Below are 21,232 nucleotides of genomic sequence, written 5' to 3' on the forward strand. Positions count from 1 at the left end.
TACCAAAAAATATAAAATAAAAAAAAATATATATATAAAATAAATTTATCCTGACAAGGGTTTGATCAAAAACCTGTAAAACAAATGAATAAGAGAAAAATAAGAAAATATTAGGGAAGAGTACGCCACAATAATTATTCTATGATGTTGATTTTATATAAAATTACTTTTTAAATAAATATATCATAAAAATATTTTAAATGCCATAAAATTACAAAATAAGTTTTCATTTTAAGCAATTTATATTAATTTAAAGTAATGTTATTTTTGAGATAAAATATAGAAAATAAAAAGGGCAAATATGATTTGTACATCTGTATCCATGATGAGGAAGTGAAAAAACGTTGTGTAATAAACTAAGATCAAGAAGCACAATAATGACATTATCAGAACCAAGGAAGATCATGATACTCTATTATAGTCACCAAACCATGAGTTAATTTCTAAAAACATAGGTCATTATTCTTGTATAATTTGAAACTTATGTAAATAAAATATGAATATGTATTCTTTTTAGCTTCTTTCATTCAATAATAATGTTTGCAAGGTTCATTTGAGTAATTGTCTACAAGTATAGGTCATTGTTAAAGTTCCCAAATAAAGGCAAGGTCCTCTCCAGCCTTTGTTAGTCCTTGTTATGGGAACAATTTCTCAATTCTTCCACCTCCTGGTGAGGGATTATTGACTTCTGTCATCTTCATGATATTCATTGACATGTTCCAGATTCTGCAACATTTATCTTGTACTAATCTCATTTCAGTACTCATGTCTTTTTGTTCTTCTCACATAGAAGCACCCACCCCCAGATGCCTTTACAACCTGCTCTTCCCCAACCAGACTTCTACCATGGACCCCTCGACTGACCTGATTTCTAAAAGGGAATTCCAAACTGCTTACCCCATGCTGTCCCCTTCCAGCTCAAAGAAGCCAGAATATTTGTCGCCCGCTTTCCCTACAGCAGTAAGAAGTTCCTAAAACTAGATGGGGGAATGAAGCCAGAATTGGGGACAGGCAGTTAGTGTAGAAATAGGGGATCAGTCAAATCGAGGAAATGAAGTCGGGGAAAGCCATCTGCCTCTGGAAGTCTGGAAGTTGGAGACTGCCCCTGGGAGAATGGAATGTCAAGGGTCTTCGGAGCCCATTGATTTTCAAATTCCCTGCCCTTATTAAGAACTGCAAGCAAGGAGCTGCTAATTAATGCCCCCGGGCCCTTGCCTGGCTAAATTAGTTTGGCTCTCCCCCTGCCCCATCCACTTCTTAATTTTTACATCTCACCTGCAAAACCAGGCCTAGTCATGTAGGCAGGAAGGAGAGATAAGGGGGCAGAGAACTGGAGAACAAACGATCTCCTTATAAAAACAAAAATAGGGAAATATAATATAATATAAAGCTGCTCCCCCGCCCTTTACACTGCAGTCATTTCCCCACCTCCCAATTTACAACTTAACTTGTCTGTGAACATTCTAGCTAGCTATTGTTTCATCAGTCAGCTTGCAAGTATCCTTTTCCATAATTGGTCCCCTGTTAGCCTGCAGAATTCAACTGCTTAAGAATAGCTCCCTCACTATTCTCTCTCTCTCCTCCTCTCTTTCATGCTCTCCTCCTGGCTTTCATTCTCTCTTGTGCCCCCCCCCCCCCTCTTGCTCTCTCTCTTTTCCTCTCATTTTCTCTCTTACCCTGCAGGGAGACGGTCTGCCTGTTTGCTTAATAAACTCTCTTAAGTGAAAATAAATAAATAAACAAACAAACAAATAAATAAATAAATAAAATTTATCAGTTTTATTTAACCATTGAGTAACTGAAGGAAGAGAAAGTTACTTGTGTATACTTACATATTTATGAATAATGCCTCTTCAGAAATTAGATAATTTGTCTTGGAGAACATATAGACACTCTTTTGTGTTGGGAATAAACATAGAAGTGAAATTGCTCTGTTATTGGTTTGATAATATTGATTTAAATAGACATCACCAAACACTTTTCCAAGTTGTAGCAAATCACACTCCCACCAACAAGAGCTGTGCATACCATTCCGTCTGTAACTTAGTTAACACTTAATACTGTCAATATTTTTCATTTTAAAATTTCTGATAAGTATATGGTGACATTGCATTCCTAAGATATATGAAATTAAGCAATGTTTTTATGTATGCTTTGGTCTTTGACTTATCCACTTTTGCAAACTAACTAAATATTTTGCCTACTTAAAAATACGTTCTATGTCTTTTATTTTTAATTTTCCTTTATGTATATTGCATACACATTTCTTACAAGGCATATTTCAATACATATTTTATTATGATTTTTTTAACTTTCTTATGGTGTCTTTTTAGAAATAATTTCAAAAATTTTAATATGATATGCTTTTTATTTTTTTTCTTATAGGAACAATGATTTATATTAAATAAGAAGTCTTCCTCTATTGTTATATCTTAAGTTGGTATGGACTTCATTTTTTTTTCTCCTCAACAATCATGTAGAGGCACACTGATACTCCTTTATCACAAGGAAAATGTTCCAACCACTCTATTCTCAGCATGCCTGAAACTATGGGTAGTACAAAACCCCATATATACATACAATAAAGGGTCACATAAAAGTATAGATAGGTTCTAAAAAAAATATTTCTTTAAGTGAAAATGTAGTCAATGTGCAAAAATACTTACTAGATTATTCTTTTACAAAATTAATATTTGCAATTATCACAATGTCAGGACGTAATATAATCTTTTGGGAAAATGTGTATATGGTACATCCTTAACCAAAATATCATTATCAGATTGTACTGTTTTTCCTGAATATACCTATGGTTAAGTTTAATTTATAAATTGGGCTTATTAAGAGATTTCCAATTCCTTACTGTACATTTCAGTAATCTCAGCATATATTTTTTTTCTTTCCTGTTGTCAATAATTTTTACTTTTGAACATAGAGAAAGCACTCCACATTCTTTCTGTGGCATATCACAATTGTCAACATCACTGTTTTTGAAATTTGGGACCATTATTAAGCAAAATAAATTACTTAAACAGAAGCACTGCAATACCATGCCAGTTGACCTCACAACTGAGACACCTACTGGGGTCTTGACAGAAGGACAACATATGTAGAATGTATATACTGGACAAAGTATGATTCATGTCCAAGACCATGTGAGGAAGGATGGCATGAAGTATCACTATGCTACACAGAACAATTTATAACATGAATTATTTCTGCAATTTCCTATTTAATATTTTCAGAGTGTACTTGATAGTGTTTCATGAAGATGGATCCATTACAATGAGATTAGCATTCTTGCAAGAAGAGAAAGGTAATCACAGGTCATTTTTCCCTCTCTCTATCATCTGCCATATAAGAAAAAATGAGAAGATGGCCTCTGCAAGCCATGTAAAAGTCCACCAGGAACTGGATAAGTAGTTCCATTATAGATCTTGAACATTTCGGAGATTCTGGCTTTCAAAACTGTGAAAAATATATGCTTGTTAGTTAAGCAACCCAGTCTATGGCATGTTATCATAGTAGTCTGAACTAAGAAATATTTTTTAATGTATTGTTTTCAAGTAAAAGCTAATTTTTTTTTTACAGTTCACATTGAAAACTCAGAATTTTACTGAATTGATTTTTCTTTACAGCAGGGTATAATGTTTAAGAATTGTTTTTGTACATAAGCTTTTGAGCACATAAAATAAAGGTATACTTTTTCTATTGCAAAGGAAAGCTGGCCATCTTGTCATGATTAGGTTACTATGCGTATGTGGGTCTGTTTCTGGATTCATTACTATTACGGTCTTCTGATCTACTTGATATTCCATCACAGTGCCCTACAATAGCTTTATATGTCATACACACTTTGCTGCCTTCTCTCTATATAACTCTTTTACTTAACAAAAATGAGTAACTTCACAATCAAGCAGTGTGGACACAATAAGTAATGATTATTCATATCTAATGAAAGATATTCAAAGAAAAATAAAGAAAATTGCTTTAAAAATATTTTAAACTATCCAACTTCTCAGAATGTGATGGCTTATATAAGTATATTTATGATTTAATTATGTCTATCATAAATCTTTTGACATGTTAACCTGAACCCATGTTCCAATCATTGAGTGTATTCATTCTGAATTCTGAATTATTTCTGTTTTTGTCCATATGTACAAAAATAGTTTAGAAATTCTGGTTAGTAAAATAAATAAAAATAAATAAAAATTAAAGAGTTCAAAAAAGAAGAAATAAAACTATTATTATGAGATGACAATTATGACATAGAACAAAGTGATCACAGTTTTACAATTACTATTAATAAGTGAAACGACAAATATGGCTGGACACAAATCAATAAAAATCTTTTTTTCTATTTATTAGTAAGAAAATATTGGAAAAAAAATTTCCAAAAAATTTCAACCTATAATATCACATATATTTGCATTCATTCTGATCAAATATAAATGCAGATATAATAATAAAATGTAAATAAAAAAATTATGCAATACATTTCAATACATTGTAAATAATCATTGAATATATTTTCAAGAAATACAAAATATAGTTTCATGCATTTATTGGCTCTATATTATAAAACATTTCCTAGCCAGTTTTGTTCATATTCAGTTATTGATGACATTTCAGCAGCTTCTGATTACAAAATTTAACACAGAAATTATAAACTTTATACATAAATGCAAAGCATCAATAATAATTGAAAGTGAACCTTAAGTTAGAAGTTAAACTAAATCAGGAAATATAAATTACCAAATGGCATGACTTGTCAAAAATCCAGTATGATTACAACGTTTTCATTGTAACTCTCTCTGGATGCTCTAACAAAGAGAGGCAAACTAAAAGAAATTATAAGAAAATAAAATGGAGTAAAAATGGACTATATCACAGGGCAGGATTAAAATTATGAATCTTTTAATAATGATCTAATATTGGATCAATTTGATAACTATATAAAAAGTTTATCAGATTATGACTGTACACCAAAGGCAAATTTCAATTCCGGGTGAATTACAGATCCTAACCTGAAAAGAAAATAGTAAAAATTGTTTCTTAACTTTGCCAACAATAAGGTGAAAAGAAAATCTAAAAAGACAAAAATATTTTAAACCATTTAGGACTTAGTACGTGATTTAACATTATATTTATATAATTTCATAATACTCAGTAAGACAAAAGCAGGCAAACTAAGAGAAAAATGGAGGAAGCATTTAACACTTAGTCCACATACACATATAAATAGAGTTGATAAAATTCAAATTAATATTTTATGTAACTACATTATACATAAGTATTTATGGAAACTTGAGTGATAAAATATCATCACACTATACTGGAAATGCTAAAATTAAAAGGAAGGTCAAAAGTTGGTGGGATTTTGAGCAACTGGATTCCTCCTATATTGCTTTGAGCATCTAAAGTACTAAATTACTTTGGAAACTTGGCTGTACCTTCTAGTACTGAACAAAATCTATCTTATGTGACAACTACTCCATTACTATTTGTTTGTGAAACAGAACTGGAATATTGTCACCAAAAAGACATCAGATTCATTAACAATATTCAGAATATGAAAAATCAGAAAACAATGCAATGTTCTATTCTTGAATGGTTTACAAAATCTGGTATTTTCAAACAGTACAACTCTGTATAATGATGAGAACATACTATTCAGATATAAATCATGGAGCAAAAATAAGCCTGACACAAAAGTGTAAATATTACATTGATTTCATTTACCAAACTAATTTCACATATTAGACATCAGGGTGGTGGTTACATCCTGAGAATCCTGTGAGGCTTCAAGAGAGTGGCTACACTTTGAGGAGACAGTAAGCAGAAGGGAACATCTGTTAATTAAATATGCTGTTTCCAAACAAAACTACTATTTACACTCTAAGAAATTTATTTTCTGATATTAGCATTCATTTTTTTTTAACAGTAGAATATATTTCGGCATATTTGTACAAATGTGGAGTATATCTTAGTCTAATTAGGATCCCAGTCATATGTATGTATACAATGTTGAGATTCAATGTGGTGTATTCATATATGTATGCAGGAAAGTCATGTCGAAAACCAATAGAGTAGAAAATAGCAATGATGAATATCATCTCAACCTAAAATGGACAATATTTCCTTTTCCAAAAAGATACTCAATGCACTTGGTAAATGAAAAATAAAATTTATTTAGTGTACTTAGATAACTGAATTTATGAGTTCTACCAAAAGAGTTCATTATAAGAAGACAATAGCAACCAATTCTATAGGAGAAAATATTTACAATACATGTATAAACCCATATCCCTCATATACAAAAAATAAAAATGAGACTATTAATTTAAAATGATCTGAACTCTTGAAAACACATTTAATATATGCACACACACCCCACACAAATAAAATATCCAAAAGACTAATAAACATCCATCAGGTGTTCAAACATTTTGACCACCACAGAGATACAAATAAAATCTTACCGAGATAATATCACATATTTTTCAAAATATTTTAAGTTCAAAGTAGCCAAAATTTGACAAAGCAAATGTGAAGCACATTGAGTTGTGCAAAAGGGCTGCATCAGAGGGTCCTCTGTAACCTGCCAACAATGTGGTACAAACATTTTGGAGGCACTCTCAATATCTGCTAAAATTTCCACTCTGATGTTCAATTCCACCCCTTGTATTTTTCTATGAATCATTGATAAAAGTGAGTCGAAAAAAATCAATGTATCAATAATACAGCAATAGATAACTAAATGAAACATAAAGAAAAATAGTCTTAAAAAATAAGCAGAGCCCAACCAACCTGTGAGATAGAATCACACAGTAATGTTCAGATTTTTCTGCTCAAGGGACAGGTAAAGTGCAACCACATCATCTTCCCCCTACTAGAAGTTCCACTATCTTTTTTGGAAGCTTTTTGGAATAAACTATATGTTATTTGTATCCTTCGTAGAATAGCATCATTTAAAAAATCATCATATATTACCTAATAGAAATTATCCTTTACTATTTTTGCTTTGCAAAATTTTCAGTAATTATAAATACCAGCAAATATTTATTCTGTTTATATTTCCCTAATTATCTTGATGAAATATTTTTTCATTGCTTTTAATTTATCATTCTTGATAAATTCACTTATTTCACATGCTACTTAGATTTCTATTAAATCTTAAAAATCCCATTCTTACACATCATGGTGGCACATGCCTGTACTGAATCTCAGTAGCTCCTAAAGCTGAGGCAGAAGGATTTCAAATTCAAAATTCTGCAACTTAGCAAGGTCCTAAGCAACTTAGCAAGACTTTGTCTCAAAATAAAAATGAATAAATGAAAAAGTGATAAGAATGTGGCTCAGTGGTTAAGTGCCCATGATTCAATCCCTAGTACCAAATAAAATAAAATAAAAATAAAAATAAACTGAATCCCTACCCCTCCTGATATGTTTCTTTAATTTTTTGATTTACATGAAATAGATTATTTTGACATATCCAAATCAGATTCCTTGTTTGTCATTCTGTAATTCTAGATTTGTGTGCTTGTATCTATACAGAATAAATATTTTTGGGTAATTTTGCAACTATAGTGAGAATAACAGGTAAGTGTATTTATTTTGAATCATGTCAGGAAATGTATAATATAAAAATGTCTCACTATCACTAATGATATATACTCATAGGTTAAACCAGGTGGCAATTGTCACATCTTTCCACTACAAAGTTTCATTTGTACTGTTTTATATTAAAAAGTTCTTTGTAATGATGCTTTAAAATTACCACAGATGATATTCCTGTTTGTATGTCTCTTCCTAACACTCATCACAGAGACAATGCCAGGGGAAAAGGATCTTTTTATTCAGCCACTGCAGCTGCTGAAGCAAATCACCTGATGTCCTTCTCACCTGTCCTACCTCCACTTAATGACACACAGAGGCACTCTACAGTACCTAAGCATGGCGGGCCCTTTTCTTTGCTATTTACACATTGTCCCTATGACTCAAGAAATATGCTTGGCCTCTGGATATTTTAGAATTGTTTCTTTCTCCAATTCCAAAGCTTTCCATTTTTATCTTACATTTTTCTTACATTTGACTCTTAGTTCCAATAAAAGTAAGTCCAGAGGAACAGAAATGCTGCTAGTTTGATTCAATTTTTCATTCTGACATCCCCAGCTCCTAGCACATTGATGGCCCTTAGAATATATTCATTACGTATTTAGTGAATTAATGAATAAATTAATCAATGTGTCTCCTTTTCTTGAACTAGCACCATGGTACTGAATAAATCCTGTAGTTTTCTATGAAGAACAAAGCATTCTGTACTTCAGTGAATTTGTAGCAGGATGTTGATTTTTGATAAAATGGCTTTTGTATGCAGGTTTTTTTTTTTTTTTCAAAGACTCATCATCTCTTGCCTATAATGTTATAGGACTCAAACTTAATAAACATAGACAACTAAGAAAAGAGTTCTTTTCTACATAAAAACAAGGTTATTTAAAGTCCTTAAATTGATATTTCAATAATTTGATGAATAAATTTATTTTAAAAAGTAAAATAACTATATATAATACTTAAATATATGGCTTATGAATTTTGAATTGAAGATATATTATGGTTGAAATTATGTTAAATTGTGTCTATCATCACCTGACACATACAAAATGAACATGTACCACAACCATAGGTGCACACAACTGAAGGCAGATAAAAAGAGGTGGAAAAGATCATAATTGGGAATGTACTATAGATATAAACTGATTCATTAAAAAATATTTTCTTATTTGTTTCCTTTTGTTCACAAGCATTTTCCCCTTAAGAATCTTCAGAATATTTTTCTTTAAAAATTAAACATGATTTTTAAATTCAATTTTATTGTTATTAATATGGCTTATTCAAATGCCCATCCTATGTGGCAAAATACAGAAACATAGATCTATGGCTTAACTCGGTAATGTCTGAAATGTAGCTTACTTAAGTTTAGATATCTCTAAAGGTTAATCAGTATCTTCTTCACAAAAGTAATTATTTTTATGTTTCCTGGTTTCTTAGGAAGTTAAGATGTCATAGTAATTTTTGTATAGTCACTTCTACCCCTTCTACCACCTGTTTTTGTTGTGTTCAAAATTACAAGATAAAGACAATGAAATATAAAATGTTTAAGAATAATTTCTAAGTAATAAACAATTTTTGGCATTTACCAAACTTGTTTAACTATAAAATATTCTGCCATCACCTCCCTTCATCACAGTTTCTAATACTTGAAGGTGAAAATATTACCCTTGAGCAACACAATTAACCACTAGGTGGTAGTATGGCCTTTCTTATATTATAAAATGTACTCAATTTCAGTTTATTCTTTTAAATATTTAGTTGAAAAAACTGATTCAGTACTCTATTTCCAAAAGCAAGTTTAGAACGGTTCTATGTTTTACTCTCTTTTTACATTTTAGGATTTTCCAAATGATCAATTTTCTACCACTGTTTATGGACAAAAATATACAAAACTCTATTTACCATTATTTTTGTTTTTCAGATAATGTAAGTATAGCATGTTTCTTAATCAATAAACTTTGGCATTTTTATCATAATCTATTAACACATTTTCTACTTTATCCCAGTCTATAGTTTAGATATTTGGCATATCTTTTGCAGGAAAAAATCTCTCCATTCACAAAAAAAAGCTAGAGTGGAATTGTTTTATTGTAGATATGTTCATAAATGGTGAGCTACTTCCATTTATCCCTTTAGAACAGGTAAACAGAAAAATCAGTGGAAAATAGTAAATTATTTAAAAAGTGATATCACTAAGCATATATTTTTTTCCTTTGTCCTTTTCTCAAATAGATTGTTCTAACCACTGTAAAGAAGATCGATTAATTTCATGTTGTTTTCAATTTTATACAAATATCTACATAAATTTTACATAGATATATTTTTGAAATTGTTACCTCTTGTAGTAGCTAGATTTTATCTGTCATATAAATAACATTTTTATGAATTGTTGCAAGAATATAGGGAATTTGATCTTTTCCTATACTATTGTTGGAAGTCAAAGTTCACAAACCAATCTAGAAGATTATTTTTTAAAAGTGTTAGATAAATAAGTCATTGACATGGAAATCATGGTTTTAGAAATGTATTACAAAATATATTTGTGAAAGTGTAGGACAATTCAGTTGGAAAGGAATTTATCACAGTATTATTCATGACAGTGAAGAATCTGATACTGAATATATACCCTGTAATATAAAATTTTAAAAATCATTAATGATAAACCAAGAAAAGAAAACTGAATAACCACTAAACATACTTCAATATAAATTATCATGGAAATTTATTGAATATTAGTTGAGAAATTTTACCTTCTTTAGTAAAAAGTTATATTCATAAAACATATTCATAATTCATATATTTAAGAAAAAACCCTAACCTGTATGTCTTATTCTACTTAAATTTCTATATTTATATTTCAAATTATACCCATTATGAATTATATCTTCATCTTAAGATTATAAAGAATAGCTAAAGCAAAATAATTTATATTTCTGCAGCACTGGACTTATGTGATAACTTACCTGAACTCTGTAGACCTCAGTGAGTAGAAATTGACTAGCCTAAAAATTACATATGGAAATTTTCTTTCAGACTTTTTAATATGAAAATGTGTCCAGTGAGAATCAAGTAAATACAGTTATGCTGAATATTCTCACAGTAAATTGAATGTGTATAAATATTATTTATTATAAGGAAAAATGAATGCATTGATGTTTTCCATAATGTTGATGTTAATTTGCATTTTATATTACCCAGACAATATTATATAGTCAGCACAGAATATAGCAAACCAGATATTTGAAAAGTGCTAAATTAACCTGAATCTAATAAATTATTAAACTTTCTTTTAAAAGCATCAATAAGGAATTCTTACAGATCTCAAATCTATAATATGAAATTCTATTTTTCATTCATTTCATTTTCAATACAAAGTTATCAGACTGTAAAACACTTTGCTTTATAACAATTCTCTCTAGAAAAGGTGATAACTCAGAAAAGATGCAAAAAAATACTTGGAACTTCTATAAATATAGGTGGAGATGAAAGTAGGAACAAGCAGAGAAAATAATAATTGACACTAATATTTACATAGAATATATTTTAATTTTTAGTAAATTTGATTTTTAATATTTGACATATAGTCACTTATTTTTATGATAATGTTTAATAATATATATGTATGTATTCGATCTATAGATAAATTTGAGAACCAACACTTTAACAATGATTCTGTTCATGAACATAGTATAACTCTTTGTTTATTTATAGTACATAAGTATATAAGTATTTATATGCTTATATTTTAGTTGCATTGTCCTGTTAAACATATTTCTAATTATTTATGTTTTGTTAGATATTACGAATGACAATTTTTAAAATGTTTTAAATTTTCTATCTATGCTAACATAAAAGAAGAGAAGATCTGGTTATTGACCCTAATCCTTTTCAAATTATTATGCCCACCCGTTCTAGTAGTGTTCTTATAGCTTTGTTGGATTGTTCAAGTAAATAATACTGATATCTGAATAGGAGCATAGCATTGTGTCATTTTTCACAATCTCTGTTTTAGTTATTCTCCTGTTTCATTGTAATGACTGGGACACAATGGAATTTTAAAAAGAATGGACATCTTAGTGGTCTTTCCTATTTTAAAAGAGAGTGATTAGTATTTTATGATTAATTATAATCTGTATTAGTGTTCATCTACTCTCAATATATTTTGTCAAGTTTATTTATTTCAAAATTTTTAACCACATATATTTTTTATGGCTATAGATTTTATCACCTATTTGTCTGGCTATGGTTGACAATGGCTTTCTTTGGCTATTGTAAAAGTATTCTCCTATCTCTTTCAGTGCATATCCTATCAGGCATATCCTATCCATTTCTCTGTATATAATGTGTCTTTTATTCCTGAATACTTTAATATTTTCTTTTTAATTATTGCTATTGGCCATTTGATTTTGTGTTATTATGTTTGTTTGTCTTCCTTCGCATTTATTGAAACTCTTAGATCTGTGTTCAAAATTTCCATAAAATTTCAAAAATTTGTTGCAATTTTTGCATCATTATTTATTGTACCCCCTTCCCTTTAATGTAGTCAGAAAATAGATTGGTAATATTGCCTGCATGTTCAAACCCATTTCTTAGCCTCTCTTTCTTTGTTTTGTATATTTTCTAGTTTTAAGTATTCTATTTATCAATAGCCAAAAGAAAAATTGTCAACCGGAATTCCATAGCCAGACAAGATGTCTTTTAAAAATATAGTTTTTAAAAGTTATTCAAATATGAACAAACCTGATCAAATATACTAATAATTTTAACTGCTTAAACTGGATTTTTTAAACTCAAGATATTCTATATGGTTCTTCTTTGTAGTCTTATTTTTTCTCATCATATGTATGTTTTATTATACATATTGTGTAAATATGAATGTGTGGCATTTATAATAGTTGTTTTAACATACATGTTTCCCAATTTCTTTATCATTTCTGTTCAGTTATCTATTGACTGATTTTTCTCCAGGTTTGTTTGTCATATTTTTCTATTGCTTATTTATATTGGGTATCAGATATTATGAATTACACAGTATAAACTCAAATTTTGTCATATCTCTCTATATATGATTAAAATTTATTCTGAAATTTGAAACACATGAAGATCAGATTAAACCCTTTAATGTTTATTGCTAATTGCCTTTAGGACAAGTTTAAAATAGTTTTGTTCTGTTTGTTTTGTATTTTCCCCTCTAGGCCTAATTAACCACACTTTTTAGGTATAACCAATTCGCTACAAATTTTCTGTTCTTAACATGATCGTTGAATACTGAAGTTCTTTGAACACTTGTAAATTATTAAATGTGCAGTTAGCTGGTGATTGATTCCTGAAAAGATTTTTTTTTTCTAGATCTTGTAGTATTTTAACCTATCCATGGTCAAATAGATTACCAGTTAAAAACCCAGTGAGACTTTTATTTGTTTTCTGAAATTCCACTTGTTGGGATCATCTCATCTAAATAACTTACTCCTTACATATCATCTAAATAACTTTACTCCTCAAATTATAGCTTCTTTACCTACTTTAGCTCTGATCTATTTCATCATTTCAGTGACAGTGCTGGGCTCCTGAACTGCAGGTGATATATTGCCTAGAGCCCAAGAGCCTGTGTGATAGTAGGGGTCATCATATTTGGATGACAGTTTTGTGCTGCCTGTTAATCAATGTCAAATCTGAATGCTTCCTGTATTTTGTCTATTTTCCTACGTGTTAATTTTTGGGTGGGTAATTTAGAGCCATGTGACTGACTTATGCATAAAAGCGATGTCAGGAAGTAGTGCTACAGGAATATTTTCGTTTCCTTGATGTCTGGACTTTCAAAGTAAAAGTCACTTGCAACCAGGATTGAAGGCTAAATAACTTGGAAAATAGAGATTATGTATTTCTCTGTAGAGGTTTACAACTTTGTCTATCCCAAGAAACAAATTTACGCTATTGAATGGTAGTGAGGGGAGGGATCTTCTCCTGTGATTCAGAAAAGATTTATTTATCTTATAAACTTTTTAAGCCTAACCTTTTCCTGATGGGAAAGGGGGTTATGTAAGATCCCATACTTAAATGCTGAGATTCATGATGTCCTACTTTATTCCATTTAATGCAAAACCACACAGAGTGGGTGCACATGCCATCTAGTTCTCCCTGTAATTCCTTGGAAATTGAGATGTGGGGACCTAACACAAAGATCATATGAAAGCAAAGAAGTTTCCTTTTACCCAGATCTTGCTTTTCCTGTCAAGATACTTCTTTTAATAAAACATTCAAAACTTATCAATGGACACAACAATAATATTTTATGATATGATGTCATAACCTTCAATTTATAGTTTTGATCACAGTTATATAGTTAGCCATATTTGATGTAGAAATTAGAGCTGAAGGTCAGATATTATCCAGAATTTTCATATTATGTTTCAGAGGTGCTACAATTTAAAGTTCATGATTTTATTTTAATGTCATAACAGTTAGTAACTTACTTCTTTGAGATTCAATATCCTTTTTAGAATAAAAGTTTAACCTTCACAGTACTATTTTGTTATCAAATGATTTATGTAATGATGGATTGTATATAAACAAGTCATTATTAAATGCAATAATGTCAAAGCATGTCAAATTTTTAACAAAAAGCATTACTTTCAAAATAGACATTTTTTTCCAGGAAAGTTACTTTTGAATAAAACAAGCAGCCATGATTTACACATATGTTGTTTTAGAATGGCGATGCTTTTCAGATATATTTCTCAAGATATATGCTTTAGAAATGATTTTGGATTGTAGCAAGGCTTTAATTAATGAAGTTGCTAAAAGCTATTTTTTGTAGGGAAAGTGTTCAATGTTGATTTTTCATCCAGATACATATATATATATATATATATATATATATACACACACACACATATACACACACACATATATATATACAGACATATATATATGTAAGTGTATATATATTTTTTAAAGGGTCCTAATTTATTATTATTATTTGAAAAGTCAAGTTATTTGTTTATTTCTGTATTAAGATGTTTATGGCCAGACACAATGGCATATACCTGTAATCCCAGCAGCTAAGGAGGCTAAGGCAGGAGGATCACAAATTTAAAGATGGCCTCAGAACTTACTGAGTACCTAAGCAAATTAAGCAACTTAGCAAGGCTCTAAGCAGCTTAGTGAGACTGTTTCAAAGTAAAATATAAAAAGGGCTGTGGATGTGGTTTGGTGTTTAAGCGTCCCTGGGTTCTATCCCTGGTAACAAAAAAATAAAAAGGGCTGCGGAAGTGGCTCAGTGTTTAAGTACCCCTGGGTTCAACTCCTGGGACTGAACCATGATACCATGATAAAAGCACAGTTCAGTTTCTCCTGTATCCATGCTGAATGCTCAATGTCAGGAAGTGACATGCTGAGATATGACAATCACATCTCCTGCCTACCACCAGAGTTTTGCACACAATATAAACTGAATAAATGATTATAATTCATTTGATTATTGAATGAGAAGCAATCCAGAGATTTTTCTATTTGTCTTAACACTAGAATATGCCACCTTTAAAAATTTAAAACTGAATTATTTATGTAGATGTCTCCCTTGAGGGTGGGGCCCTTTCAATAACAATGAATAACCAGGATGACTGGCCAGGCATCCTGATGTCCATGGGTGAAACAGTCTCTTGTCTTCAAGAGCATCCCTGACATTCATGAATGAATGTCCCTCGAAGTCTCACCAATTCTCTTTCCTAAGCAACCCCTCTTCATGATGTAATAGTCTACCTTCCATCACTGACAGTTTTCTTATAGCCTTCATTCATTTAAAGTGTCCTCAAGCACCTAAGCGTCTGTTTCTCACAGCATCTGATCATTCCCCTTATCATTCTTTTTCCTTCCCACTTTGTTTTGGTGCTAAAAGTGCTGAAGTTGTTAGTAATTCATTGTCAAATATATGAGAAGCAAAATGAATATGTACAGCTGATGTCAATTGTCAATACTGGGAAGTTGTTCCTTATTACATAAATGTGTTAGAAACATTTTCCCCCTAGAAATGTAAAATTAAAAAAAATATTAAATTATCATACACTTTAACAATGGAATAAGGTTTATGCTTAGATATTCATTTAATAACCAATTATTTTATTATTGTTTCAGCAAAAAGTAATTTTTAATAGTCTCAAGCTTTCTATCCATAAAGAAGAGTAATTATAATAAATTTATACTGAAGAATAGGTTATTCCATGGCCATAATTTATGCATTTTCATGACATCCTTGACAATTTAAATGAAAGTTCTTCATTATTTCTCTCTCTCCCTCTTTCTTCCCAAAATAACTTCTAATAAATCAGCAATAGACCACCTGACTACAATTATTAAGTTAGTACAGAAAAAAGTTGATTTACTGATTCATGAGACATTTTTTTGAAATCTGCTGGATTTTCTCTAAAATCAAAATACCCTTTGCAGAGAGTGAAAGAAAGAATATTTATATAGAAATTTTATTATATCATTCCCTAAAGTTTCCAAGGGTAATGATGTAACATGCTTTTTATAAAGAATCTTGCACTCTACTAAATACTATATACATAATATGTTTGCTTATAATCAGTTGCACAGCATTAGATAAATACTTGCTCTAGACAAGTATCTATCTTAGAGCAGCAACAAATGTTTATATTTTGCTTTTTCCTGTTTTCTTTTGTTATTTTTGTAATCACTTGAAGAGCATACCATTGTAAATAAAAGAAGTGATGAAATTTCATTTTCCTCTATGGCTGAATGAAACAGTTGTGTATATATGCATTTCTCTTTTTAGATATACAAAACAGTAGAGTATATTTTGGCTTATTTATACCAACATGGGGTGTATCTTAAGATAATTAGGTTCCCTGTCTTGTGATTGTACATGATGTGGAGATTCATTATGTCATTTTGTAAGAAAGTGGATAGAAGTCAAGAACCTTATGTTAAAATGAGCCAAACTCAGAAAATCAAGGGTCATAGATTTTCTCTCATATATGGAAGCTACAGAGGAAAAAGGTAAAGAAAGGTGATGGTTATCTCATGAAAACAAAAGGAGATCAGTAGAGTAGAGAAAAAAGACCATCAAGAGGGAGAAAAAGGGATAAAGGGGTAATCCTGGTGAACGATATTGGCCAAATTCCATTGCTGTATTGTATGTATGTATGAATATGTAGGAATGAATCCAACACTATATAACTATAATGCAACAATAAAAATATGAAAAAATAAAAATAAACAAATAAAAGTAGTGGTCATGGGTGCCAGACAAGGTACAAAAATTAAGGCAGTTATGCGTATGTGAATAAAATACCTACAGCCCCTCTCATAATTTTGTGATAGAAAATAGGATCCAGAAATTAAAACTATAGATTTTTTTCAAAGGGGATTGTTGTCCCTAATGTGTTCACAGAAGGTTATTTTATTTATTCATATATACTTATATAACCTAAATATAAACTTAAATTTAGATGTAAAGTAGCCAAGAAAGAATATGTCCCATATCATTTTCGATTTCTGAGGGATTAAAGGCTTCTATGACATTAGAATATTTTGCATTTTTTGCTTTGCCTTGCTATTACAAAGCTTGCTTGAATATTTCACTGTAGCCACATGTTGAAGATTAGACATATGGCGTGAAATTTTTTGGCATTTGGAAGCAAGTTTAATATGAGCTGATGAAAATATTATTTCAGACATTGGAAATGTTTTTCTCTATAGTGCTAGGAATCCACCCAGTTCCTCACACATAGTAGGCAATCACTGTTCCATCACTGAACTTCATTCTTACTTCTGCATCTTGGAAATTTTTACCCTTTTGCTGCCAAATAATTGTTCTGATGTTAAATTAAGACTTCTACATACTGTTAATACATTAAAGGGTTTAAGAGATAAATTTTGCCTTTTAAGAGTGGAAAAATACCATATAAACTCCTTCCTAAGAAAGAAGGAACCTGTGGTTGATTTCAGCTCTGGGACTGTGATCAAGAAAGAACAAACTGCCATAGAAAAGTATAAGGAGGAGAGCTGACCTTTAATCTCCAGAAGTGTATTGGTGTGAAGAGCGCAATCCTCGTGCTCCTCAGTCATGGTACCACTCCTAGTCCATGAAGCATTTTCTAGGATTGTGAAGAAGGCTCCGGGCAGGTAAAGAGGACCACAGGCATGTTCCTGACTTACATGAAGCCTTCAAAAATGTTGCATTTGCTGCAAGACAGATGAGTTCAGAAGTGTCACCACTGTGCATGGAATTTTATTTTTACTGTAACACGGAACATCACTAATATTAGGCACAAGGTAGAAAGGTTGAGAAAATTTGTGGTTGGAGAAATTGAAAAATGAAGTTAGAAATTAGGATGAATACCATAGTGAAAGAAAATCACATAGGTTTTCTGTAAAGTTGCTATGAAAAGAAAGATTTATACATTACAAACTCCTTTTCTGAACCATAAAACACAGGCTTCCAAAAACCCATTGTTGCTCAGATGCCAAGCCCTACTGAGTGAATAGACTTAAACTGCTTTTCCAATATCTAAAACTAGTCACAGACTAAACCTAAATGATCCTTCAATGAACTCTACATACAATCTAAATATAGATGAAATTATTGCTGCTACCATCACTACCACACTAAAATTAACATAGGCTTAAACAAAAGATGTGTAGGTTTAATTGGTGGAAATTTTCCTGTGTAAACCCTATGCTTTTCTTTTCTTTCTTTCTTTTTTTTTTTTTTTTTTCCAGGGCTGGAAATTGAATCCAGGGTTCAATTTTAAGCCCTAGAAAGGGTAGGCAAGTTCTCTACCACTAAGTCACATCCCCAAACATACACTTTATTTTACATATAATGTATGACATGAAACCACAAATTTAGGAAACTAATATAAGAGTAGAAAAAGGTGTCCAAATTGTAAGACATAAAGCAGTGAAGAGACACTGACCTATAGTAAATGGAATGCTCAAGGAATGTAGGATAATATAAAAGAGTGTAACATTTATAAAATTGGAATCCCGTAAGTGAAGACAACGAATGGAGCAAAAAAATGTCATTTGTCAGTAAATGAAGCTGCTGGATGTGAAAGAATGGAGTTAGATATTCCAGCCAAATACATTGAAAAGAAAGCAACACTCACCATCTTCTATCAGACAAAATAGTAAAAAGAGACAGGTCAAAACAAAACAGTAAAAATCAAAACAGTAAAAAGAGACAGGTCACCAAAAATGATAACAGGACCAATTCAGTAAGAAGAAATAACAATTGTAAATGTGTATACATTCTGTATTCGATTACACACACATATAAATCAAATATTTGTAGACTTAAAGGGAGAGATAGATTCCAATACATTAATAGTATGTGACTATAAAACATACTTTATAGTATCAATGGATATCTGGACAGAAAATCAACAAAGACATAGCTAAATTAAAAGGCACCTTGGACCAAATAGAATTAACAGAAAACTGAGGAATATCCCACCTCAAATATGCAGAATACACATTCCTCACAATATATAGAATATTCTCCAGGAAAGATTACATTATATTCCACAAAACAAGAATTAACAAATATCAAATAATCAACTTTTTTATTGAGCTTCTTTACCACAATGCAATAGAAGAAAAATTTTAAAAACTGTACAAACATATGAAAATTTAGAAAACAACTTACTCTTGAACGACAATGTGTCAAGGAAGAGGTCAAAAAGGGGATTTAAATGTTTTTGAAAGAAACAAAAATGTAAACACAACACACCGTTATCTATGGTTTATAGCAAAATTAGAACTAATAAGAAACATTACAAAAATCAAATCCTATTTCAAGAAAGCAGAAAGATTTCAAGTAAACCCACTGCCACTAAACATTTAGGATCTAGGGGAAAAGAGCGAACTAAAACCAAAAGTAAAATAAGAAAATAAATATTAAAAATGAGAGCAAATATGAATGAAATAAAAAGTAAAAATATACAGAACATCAATGAAATCAAGAGCTGATTTTTAAGAATGATAAAATCAATATATCCTTAGCTAGACTAATTAAGAAAATGAGAGAAGACTCAAATAAGATCAAAGACAAAAAGAAATCATACTTGACACCATAGGACGTAAAGAATCATTAGAAAATAGTATGAACATCTAAATGCTAGCAAATTTTATAAACTCGAAGAAATGGACAAATTTCTGAACACATGCACCTCACAAACATTGAAAACAAAATGAAAATGTAGAGAATCTAAAAAAAAAAAAGAATAATGAGAATGAATTAGTAATAAAATTTATTGTCATTAAAGAAAGGTCCAGGACAAGATGGCTTCAGTGTGGATTTTCACCAAACATTTAAAACAGAGGTATTGACAATTCTTTCTAAACTATTCCAAAAAAAAAAAAAAAATGTAAAAGAAGGAATTCTTCTAAATTTTATAAAGGTGTTATTAACCTGATACCAAAACCAGACAAGGATATTACTAATAAAAAGAATTACACACTAATAGCCTTAATCAATATCATTATAAAAATCTTCAACAAAATAAAAAAAAATGCTAGAAAACCAAAACTGACTGTATATTAAAAATATTCTTCACTATAATTAAGTGGGATTAATTATCAAGTGGGGTTAATTTCAGGTATGCCATGATGGTTCATCATACAAAAATCAGTAAGCATTGTGCAGCACAAAAACAGAATGAAAGACAAAATCCACAAATTTTGCATCTATGGAGATACAGAAAATTGAATAACAAAATTCACAATAAAAACAGCGATCAACAGGTTATATGAGAATGTACTTTAATCCAGTAATGGCCATAAAAAACAAGACAACAACTAACATCATCCTGAATGAAGAACATTTGAGAGCTTTCTCTCTAAAACCTGGGGAAAGACAATGCCCACTTTCATCACTTTTACTTGGCATAGTACCACAGTCACCAGGCTAAAGATGGAACTAAAGTGTATTTAGTTGATATTATCTTATTATAGGAAACATCATAGACTCTTTCAAAAACCTTCAGAAATAACAAACATTCATCAAACTTTCAGGATATACAACTGACATGTAAATTCAGTAGCATTGCTTTATAATAGCCAACAATCTGAAATACCAATCAGGAAATCAAATCTCACTTTTAAGAGTTACAAAGTGTCAAATTTAAAAACCTGTGCTTAAATTTAACTAAGAGGTAGAAACTCTCTCAAATTAAAATCATAAAACATTGGTGAAAGTACTTGAAGAGGACACAAAATATTGAAAGACATCCTGTGTTTATGAATTGAAAAAATCAATATTGTTATTATGTCCATGTAACAAAATAATCTATAGGTTCAAAGCAATCCCTATTGAAATACTAATGACATTCTTCATAGAAAAAAAATGTAAAATTCACAGGGAATCATAAAAAAAAATCTCAAAGAGTCAAAAACATCTGAGGAAAAAAGAACAAAGCAAAAAAGCATTACATTATCTAACTTCATAACATACTATAAGGGCTAAGGAGTGACTCAATGCTAGAGCTTCCCTAGCATGTGTGAGATCCTTGGTTCAATCTCTAGCAAAGAAGAAAGATAGAAGAAAAAATGAGTCAGGAGTTACCAAAACAAATCTCTTTCTTTCAAGAAGGCA

Source organism: Sciurus vulgaris, assembly GCF_902686455.1.
Source record: "Sciurus vulgaris genome assembly, chromosome: 10".
Taxonomy (NCBI): domain Eukaryota; kingdom Metazoa; phylum Chordata; class Mammalia; order Rodentia; family Sciuridae; genus Sciurus; species Sciurus vulgaris.